Genomic DNA, 7,950 nt, shown 5'->3' on the forward strand with positions numbered 1-7,950 from the left:
AGGCAGCAGGAGTGAGCTGAGTGGTGGTTGCGAGGCCAGAGGCTCAGAACCTAGATGGTGCCAAGGACAGCATTTAATGAGACTCTTGTTCCCTTTCCTTTAGGATCCCAGAAGGAAAAAAAAAAAATCACATAGACACATAGAGAAAGTGGAAGGAGGACTTTTACCCTTCACATAAGGCTTGCATATCCAGAAGAAGATTTCCTCGCCCTTCACTTCTCTTTCTCCAAAGTCCACACCCCCACCATGGGCTGGGATGGTGCACTGGGCTTGGTGACTGTGATTCAGAGGGAGGACTTTGGGGTCCAACCTCCTGAGTTTCAGTCCATGCTCGGCTGCTTGATAGCGGTGCAATCTTAGGCAAGATTTCATACTCAGTTTCCTCACCTGGGAAACGGAGAGAACACTATTTAGTTTAATGGATATCAGCACTAAAGCGTCACTTTAGGAATTCTTGGAGAGAATTCTCAAGGCAATTTATAAACACACATCTTCTGTGTTGTTGGGTGGGAATGCACTGGTAATCAGTGTATCGGCCTGGTGAACAGGAGGGGCAACTATGGACAAGGAGATGGGTTGGTGGGAACAATGCAAATTACTTAGACCTTGACCTTGACCAAGCTGTGTATCAACACACCTCCCACCTAAAGGGCTAGAGCCAGTTTGCGCTTGCTGGGGATCCCCACATTCTAGCCTTCCTGGCTTATGGGCTCCTGGTTCCTTCATGTGGTCTAGCTACTGGACACGACTGCAAGGGAGAGAGAGAAAGTGCGAAAGGACTAAGGGTTAGCTTCAGCATGCACGGCGCGGAGAGGGTTTTACTCTCTGTAGACAACAGAGGGTTTCATATACAAATTAAAAAAAAATCTTAGGTGCGCCTGGGTGGCTCAGTCTGTTGAAAGTCTGCCTTCAGCTCAGGTCACGATCCCAGGATCCTGGGATCGAGCCCCCACCGGGCTCCCTGCTCAAGGGGTGTCTGCTTTTCCTTCTCTGTCTGCCTTTCCTCGCTCTGCTCATGCTCTCTCTCTCTCTCTAAAGTGAGTAAATAAAATCTTTAAAAAACCCGCATTCTGGGGCACCTGGGTGGCTCAGTGGGTTAAGCCGCTGCCTTCGGCTCAGGTCATGATCTCAGGGTCCTGGGATCGAGTCCCGCGTCGGGCTTTCTGCTCAGTGGGGGGCCTGCTTCCCTCTCTCTCTCTCTGCCTGCCTCTCAGTCTACTTGTGATTTCTCTCTGTCAAATAAATAAATAAAATCTTAAAAAAAAATAAAACCCGCATTCTTAGACCATAGGACTTGTCTCAGATTGAAGAGCACATAACTGTGGCCGTGAGGCCTCGACGCTCCTTCCTTGGAATGTCACTCCCTACCCCACGCATTCACATGCCTGCACACATGGGCAGACACTCACACATGTGCACACGTGCACACACATGTGCACACATGGGCAGGCACACACACGCACACACCCAGATGGGCATAATATAGGCCAGGAAGACGTTCCCCAGGAGCCTCCAGTGTGTGGAGAGGTAGCTACAGAGATGGGGCTCTGGGCTCACATAAACCCAGGAACCAGGAACCTGTGACAAGCTTCGTGTCCCCCAAGGGACGGGAGCGGACAGACTGGGCATAGGAAAAACTGGAATGTCCCCCTTTGTGTTTCCCGAGGTGCTCTGGCCGTCGTGACCAGCGCGAGTGGACCGCCTTGCGAATCAGTCTTTCTCTCTCAAGCTCTGGAATGAGTCACTTGGCAAATAGCTTCATGGGGAAATTACAAACCTTCCATGTCACCTATGGAAACCATGGTGGGGTTTTTGTTTGTTTTTGGTTTCTCTTGCCCTTGTCCTCACTTCTGCTGTGGGAGAGGATACGGGGAACCACACAATACACACGTGTTGCACACATGCACCCCAACTCCAGATGTGTGCTGGGAGCTCAGGCTGGAGGGCCCTGGGATTTCCTCTTTCCAGTCCCCATCCCATTCCTCTGCCATCGGTGGTGGCTTTGCTTCTCTTGCCTCTGCCGTGGGAAAAGTGGACTCCAGGAGCAAGCGGGGCTCATGCCCTGGGAGGCGACCCTGCATTTCCCATGGTGCCAAGGAAAAGGCTTTCTCTGGGAGCTCTTGGGACATGTTTTGGGGAGGGGTTTCTTGCTTCGTGTTCTCCAGAGGTCTTAGGGGTGACTTTCACCCTCATTATCATGAAACCATAAATCTTTTTACGCCTCTGATATGTATGCTCTTTTCACGGTTGGTTCACTGAAAATGTCTTTCCTGCAAACAAGAGAGTAGCTCCTAATTTTTTAATAGCAGTCTTCTGTCCCAGCGGCTGTCACACATACACACTCAGTCACTCGGGGGTAGCTTCAGAGCACCTTCTGTGGTTCAGGCGCTATTCAACGAGCCAAGGCTATCTCAGTGAACAACACCAACACACTTCTTGTCCCGAGGAAGTTGTACTAAATGACTCAAAACACTTCGTAGATAGCCCACAAACCAAACTTAGAATTAAAGTCAATGCACTGAAGTTTCACTTCATCTGGAGAGCCTGGGTGGCTCAGTAGGTCGTGTCCAGCTCTTGATTCCGTCTCAGGTTGTGATATCAGGGTCGTGAGATCGAGCCCCGCGGCAGTGTCCGTGCTCCGGGTGCTTGATTCTCTCTCCCTCTCCCTCTGTCCCTCCCACTTGGGCTGTCTCTTTCTTTCTCTCAAATAAATAAATACATCTTTTTAAAAAATGTTCTAAGTGGTTCATTTTTCTTTAGGGACATAGAAAACAACTATGACCCTTCACTGTGGAGAACAAACTGATGGTCACCAGCGGGGAGTTGGGGGGCAGAGGGGCAAAACAGATGATGGGGATGGAGGAGGGCACCTGTCGTGACGCTCACCGGGCACCGTGTTGAATCACAATACCGTGGACCTGCAGCTAACATAACATTGACCGTTAACTACACTGAACTTTAAAACAAAATGAAACAAACAAACAAAAAAGGCACATATCTTAACAAAAGGAAGCTGTTAGTTGAAAGATTTTTTTTTCTTTAAAGGAAACAACTGTTCATATAAATGCTTATTTTTGTAAATCTGGCCCTTGCTGGTTTTAATGGGTGGCTCACTCATTCATTGATTTATTGAACACCGCGGTGGGTCAGGCACTGTGCTCTGTGATAGAAACACAGAGTTTCATGAGACACGGTCCCTGCCTTCAGGGAGCTCAAAATCCTGTAAGAAGAGCAGTGGGAGAGATGGGTGGTAGCTGTGCCACGGGCTGTCCTTGAGGGGTGGGCTCCACCCAACACAGGGCAAGTCTTCAGAGAGAAGAAACTCAAATGGTCACTTTTACATGAGCTTAAAAATAAGTACCTTATAAGCGCCAGTGCCTCGTCTCCATCCTCTCCTATCTAACGTGCCTCTACGGAGACTGTAAAGGATTTGGCCACATTATCCAGCTACCAGTAAACAGCCACACCAGCTCTTGGGTGGGGGAAGCTGCTTAGTATTCCATTTTGTGCATTGCAGAGATTAAATTCCAAATTCACTGGCACTGAAGATGAAACAGCTAATTACATACAGTAATTGCATTTAAAACCCATGCCTTTGAGTGACTGATGAAATCTTCTTTTTAAATGCTCCTGAAACTCAATGTACCCAGCCGTGAACTGTGGTTAAGGGGCAGCGTATTTTTAGTCTCGTCGTGTGGGCACAGCTCCGTCCTCTTTCACCCATGGCCCTTCCTTGAATTCAGTCTCTGAATTGAGAAGAAGACTTTTGTCAAAAAGGAAGAAGTTGAATTGTCCCTATTTGCAGGTGTCATGATATTACATTTAGAAAACCCTAGAGACTCTGCCCCTCCCTATCCCCCACCCAAAAAAACCCAAGTAGAACTTATAAACAGATTCAGTGAAGTTGCAGGATACAAAATTGATGTATAAGAATCAGTTGCATTTCTACACACTAGGCACAATCTGTCAGAAAGAGAAATTAAGAAAATCCCATTTTCAGTAACATCAATAAAGATAAAACACTTGGGGATAAATTTAACCAGCGAGATAAAAGAGCTGGGCACTGAAAACTATCAAACACTGATAAAAGAAATAGGAGAAGACACAAAAAAATGGAAAGATATCCTGTGTGTTGATTGGAACCATTAGTATTGTTAAAATGTCCATACCACCTACAGCAATCTAGAGATTTAGGGTTTTTCTTATCAAAATTCTGATGACATTTTTCACAGAAATGGGAAAAGCAATCCTAAAATTGGCATGGAACCACAAAAGACCTTGAATAGCCAAAGCAATCCTGAGAGAGAAGAATGAAGCTGTAGGCACTGCATTTCCTGATTTCAAACAAAGCTACAGTAATCAAAACAGTACAGTATTGGCTTAAAAACAGAGAGATCAATGGAACAGAATAGACAGCTCAGAAATAAACCGACACTTATATGATCAATTATTATTCAATGAAGAGACCAAGGATGTACAAGGGGAAAAAACAGTAGGGGAAATACTAAATATCCACGTGCAAAAGAATGAACCCCGGCCTTTATCTCCACCAAACACAAAAATCAACTCAAAATGTATTAAAGACATGAATATAAGACCCGAAAACATAAAATTCTTTGAAGAAAAATCTCCTTAATACTGGTCTTGGCAATGATTTTTTTTCCTTTATTTGTTTCTGAAAGCAAATGCAACAAAAGCAAAAATAAACAAGTGGGCTCCATCAAGATAAAAAGCTTCTGCATGATGAAGGAACCATCAAGAAAATGAAAAGGGAGAAAATATTCGCTAAACTTTATGCCTGGTAGGGGGTTGATATCCAAAATATACAAAGAACCCATAAAACATAATAACAAAATATAATAATAATAACAACAACCCAACTTTAAAAATGGGCAAAGGACTTGAACAGACATTTTTCCAAAGAAGGCATAGAAATGGAAAGGTGCTCAACATCACTCATCCTCAGGAAAACGCAAACCAAAACCACAATGAGAGATCACCTGACACCTGTCAGAATGGCTAAAACACAAGAAACAACAAGTGTTGGCAAGGATGTCCAGAAAAAGGAACTCTCGCCCACTGTTGGTGAGAATGCAAATTAGCGTAGCCACATGGAAAACAGTAGGGCAGTTCCTCAAAAAACTAAAAATAGAATTACCATATGATCCACTAATTCTACTACTGGGTAATTACCGAAAGAATACAAAAACACTAATTCGAAAAGGTACACACACCCTATGTTTATTGCAGCATTATTTACAAAAGCCAAAATATGGAAGCAGCCAGTGTCCGTCAGGTAAGGAATGGATAAAAAAGATGTGGTGGGTATATATCTATAATGGAATATTACTCAGCCATGAAAAGGATGAAATCTTGCCATTTGCAACAGCAAGGATAGACCTGGAGGATATAATGCTAAGTGAGGTAAGTTAGTCAGAGACAGAAAAATACTATAAGATTTCACTCATATGTGGAATTTAAGAAACAAAACAAAGAAAACGAGAGACAAAAAAAATTAGACTCCTAAATATAGAGAACAAAGTGGAAGTTATTGGGGGTGGGGCTGGTGAAATAGGTGATTAAGAATACGTGTTTCACATTGAGCCTCAAAAAGGTATAGAATTGTCCAGCCATGATGCTGGACACCCAAAACTAATATAACACTATATATTAATTATATTGGAATTAAAAAACTAAAATTAAAAAAAAAAAGAGGAGAGCTCCTGAAATTTAGGAGACCTGAAAAAAAAAGAAAGACAAGAGATAACAAATGTTGGCAAAGCTGTGGAGAAAAGGGCCCCCTATGCACTGTTGTTGGGAATGCAGACGGGTGCAGCCACTGTGGAAAACAGTATGGAACTTCCTCAAAAAATTAAAAATAGAACTACCTTATGATCCAGCAATACCACTTCGCGATATATAGCCAAAGGAAACAAAGTCACTGTCCCAAAAGAATATCTTTCCCCCTGTGCATGGCAACATTGTTCACAATAGCCAAGGTATGGAAACAACCTATGTGTCCTTTGACAGATGAATGTGAATAAAGAAAATGTGATGTCTATATAAAGACATAGAGATATCACAATGGAATACTATTCAATCTTAAAAGAATCCTGTCATTTGCAGCATGCGTGTTCACCCATGGAGGGTATTAGGCTGCGCAAAACAAGTCAGACAGAGACACACAAAAATGCGTGGGATCACTTATATTTGGAATCTTAGACACACACACACACACACACACACACAAACTAGACACAGAGAGTGGAATGTCCATTTCCAAGGGCTAGGGTGGAAGGGGGGCATAGGGAGGAGTTGGTAAAAGGGTACAGCCTTTCAGCAGGGAGATGAACAAGATATGAGGACCTTATGTAAAAAAGTGACTCTAGCTGATAATACTGTATTGTATAATTGCAGTTGCTAAGAGAGTAGAATTTATGTATTCTCGCTAAAAACCAAGTTACTATCTGTGATGCTGGCCATGTTCATTAACTGAATTGTGGGATTCCTTTTACAATGTTCATGTTCAATGCCATCATCGCGCTTACAGCACAGTATTTTTTTTTCAATTTTTAGCAGTTTCCTCTATAATATTTGAAAGCTTATAATTTCAATACTTCCAATTTGTAGCACTTTAAATATATATTTAAGACTCGGTGGCGTTCTCACTCCTAATTTTAGTCATTAGTTATGAAAATGTATTCAGGCATTTATTAGAATTTATTCATAGAATCCATTATTCATTATAAACATCTGGGGAAGGGAAGGTACACAGACCTTGTCTGGTGTGTTGGTGTGTGAGCTCCCGCCAGGGCTGCGGCTGGGGATCTCAGCTCAGGACACGGCTGTGTGCTTGGAGGACATTCGGTTTCGTTTTCTCTCCCCTCCATGCCTAGCTGAGGCTTCTGGACCTCTTTCAGTTGGACGGAAAAGGAAGGAAGTTATGTCAGATGAATCATTTCACTGTGTGTTGCTTTACAGAATCACTTCCCTGGATAATTAATAAAAGATTGACAGGAAGAATGTCCCTGGAATAATTAGCAGGCAGCTTCAGAATAGAAATGTCTATTTTTCTCATTGCTCAGTCACACTGGGCACCTTGTTTTCGCCACTGGAGGATTTCTGACAGAGGTGGAGGCAAGCCTTCGAGCAGGCTGCGCGGCTGACCCTCATTCAGACACAGAGACCCCGTCCTCTCAACCATGGAGACACCACAGAAAGCTTCCACGACCAGGAAAGAGCCCCTGCTCAAGCCCCAAGCCCACCTTTCCAGAATGTTCTGTTCTGCACGCCGTTTTTGGCATTTTCTAGCTCTGACTCACGTCTTTATCATGAGGTGAAGTTTCCAGTTTGTAGGCAAATAAGTCAAGTGCAAATTCAAGTGACATAAAGGTTGTTGTTGTTGTTGGGTTTTGTTTGTTTGTTGGGGTGTTTTTTTTTTTTTTTCTGTTTTTTTTACAGAAGATGGTGCAAAAAAGTTGTCGGGGACTGGGAATCCTAAATCCTGTCTGGCAAGAAACCGTATATTGCTTCCACGACAGTGAATTGCCTTAAACCTTGTTGACTAATGTGGGGACCATCAACAGATTTGCTTTTGGGGTCTAGATGCTGAACTGACTGCAGCCCCCCTTTTTCCTTACTGTGGTTTTCATATTTTTGCTTTAAACAAATTGTGTTCCTTTTTTGTGATTATCCTTTCCCGCCTCTTTGACTTGAGCGGAATAACGTCTTCTGATTCCATGGCCACGCTAATACGCATCCCAGCTTTATTAATATCTTGACAGTCTTCCTCATATTTAGAAGTGAACTCTGGCTCTAATGTGGCCTTTGACCTCTCGCAAGTCACTTGAAGGCTTTGAACTTCAGGTCCCCCAACTGTAAGGAGGCGGTGGGACTAGAACGTTTCTAGTTCCTTCCAATGACAAAAAAAAAAAAAAAAAAAAAAAAAAA

Source organism: Mustela nigripes, chromosome 4, assembly GCF_022355385.1.
Source record: "Mustela nigripes isolate SB6536 chromosome 4, MUSNIG.SB6536, whole genome shotgun sequence".
Classification (NCBI taxonomy): Eukaryota; Metazoa; Chordata; class Mammalia; order Carnivora; family Mustelidae; genus Mustela; species Mustela nigripes.